Genomic DNA, 2,258 nt, shown 5'->3' with positions numbered 1-2,258 from the left:
TGTCATCCAGGCATCCTCTCATTGTCATGGAGATGGGGGATGGTGGAGAGGTCAGCTATACTTTCTGTTACTTGTCAGCCTTTTGCACTCATATTCCTGTGCCGGGGACAAAGCTTGGTCATTCATTGTTCACTGGACTTCATTTCTTTCATTATTTTGTTGGGAGTACAATAGTTTTGAGAGGTACCAATTTCCATTTTGCCTTTTCATACTGTTCATGGGGTTCTCAAGGCAAGAATACTGAAGTGGTCTGCCATTGCCTTCTCAATGGATATGAGTCTGAGCAAGCTTTGGGAGTTGGTGATGGACAGGGAAGCCTGGCATGCTACAGTCCATGGGGTCACAGGGAGTCAGACACGACTGAGTGACTGAATTGAACTGAATTTCCATTTTAATGAAATATGATTGTTTCTATTCCAAACATAGAATATTTTTGAATTGTAGGCTATGCAAGGCAAATCTTACTAATCTAAATTAAGTAGAGTTTCCATGTTTACTATTAATTTTCCTTTTTTCATTGACACCTCCATATCACTCTACAGTCCATGAAGAGAACTTTTACAAACAACACATATAATTTCTCCCTCTACTTCAAGAAAGATAGGAATTAAAAATATAAAAATGTCCTTAAAAGAAGTAGATAGCTCAGCCTACTTGGATTATTCTGTAAGAAGTTCTTATTTATTTCAGACATAGGGTATGAAGTGGAAAGATGGACAACATTCTGGTTCCTCTTGAGGGAGGGAGCCTGTTTTGTTTATGTTTTTTCTTCCACCAACATCAATTTCATAGTGTGGCTTTGTTATTAATCTAACACACACAAAAAGGGGTTCCAACACTTGAGACTTCAGGGCATCTTGGATCATCAGTGCCTCTCCTCTCTTTAGTAACATGGAGAATGGATCACAAAGCCAAAATGACCTCTGAAAAGAAGCATTATCTCAGTTTCCTTACCTGTTACATCCTTCAAGCCAATTATTTGGGATGACTTTAATTACAGTTACGATTTTAAACCATCTTCTAGACAAATCACATGCTCATAAAATAACAAATAAAAATATTTAGTATTAAACACAGTTGGAATACTTGTTTCTAAACTTTTTTGCAAAGCCTACTGTTATTTGAAGACGCTTTTACAAAGTTAAAACTTGTGATCAGGTAGATATAGAAGCCTGCTGAGACTTCACTCATGAACTGAGATCAACTGTTTCAAATACATTTTTTTTCATGAGAAAGGTATTTTTTTTGTTGTTGTTGTATTTGGTTCTGAGCATTTACATTCTATAATACCATGAGAGCTAGAATGGCTCCTACCTGGATTCCTTGGAATCCGCTTTCTGCGGTCTCGGAATGCCGCCCCTGATTGCAGGGCTTCCAGAAGATTATCCATCACGCCTGTCTCATCACCCTCTGGAGGAAGGGAAAACTCAGAATTAATCTTCAAGCAATTAAAGTTAAACTACAGGAAAATAAAGGGAAAAACTCCTGTCAGATTTACATAATACCCTTAAATTAAAGACATATATCTGTTTCAACATAATGCATCCTGTCAGTTTCTGGCACCACAGACTACTTTGCTTATTACGCACCATTAAGCAAAATTCATGCCAATCCCACTGTTCTTTCAACTTAAAGACCTTGGCTTTTGTATTATTGATGACATGTTCAGTATGTAAATAAACAGCAGCTGATCAACTACTGTTGCCTTCATGTTAAGATTCTTATAAGATATTCCTAAGTAAGAAACCACTGACCTGGCTTAATGCAATCAATGTGCAGGGTGTGATTTGATGAAGCAGAGTTACACAAGGTTAAATACTGATTGTATTAATACATTCCGTATTCAACCGTCATCTGCAATTATCTTAAAAGACACTATTTGCAAAACACATTTGCATTCAACTCCTACCTAATCCATATCCTTTACCCATTTTGAAATGCTGACATTGTAGAAGGCAAAGGTGACTACATCATCTGAAAGGCCACATTTTACACTCTAGAGACATTAGCCAGAGTCTCTTCACCCCCTTTTAGAATGCTGTTGTGCTTCTAAGCTTTTCCTATGAGTGGGATACTCAAAAGATGTTCATGGAAGTTCCCAAAGGATATGTCTATAAAACATTTCATCTTACTCTTATCTTTGACAATTCTGGCCATCAGAAACACTTTTAAGATTTGTTAGAGCAAGTGTCCATTGCCAGAAACTCTCTAAGACACTGTGGATAATCCACAGTGAGCTGAGGAGGCTTTTCCCAACA

This window comes from Bos taurus, chromosome X, assembly GCF_002263795.3.
Source record: "Bos taurus isolate L1 Dominette 01449 registration number 42190680 breed Hereford chromosome X, ARS-UCD2.0, whole genome shotgun sequence".
NCBI classification, from domain to species: domain Eukaryota; kingdom Metazoa; phylum Chordata; class Mammalia; order Artiodactyla; family Bovidae; genus Bos; species Bos taurus.
Note: the sequence above shows the minus strand (reverse complement) of the source record.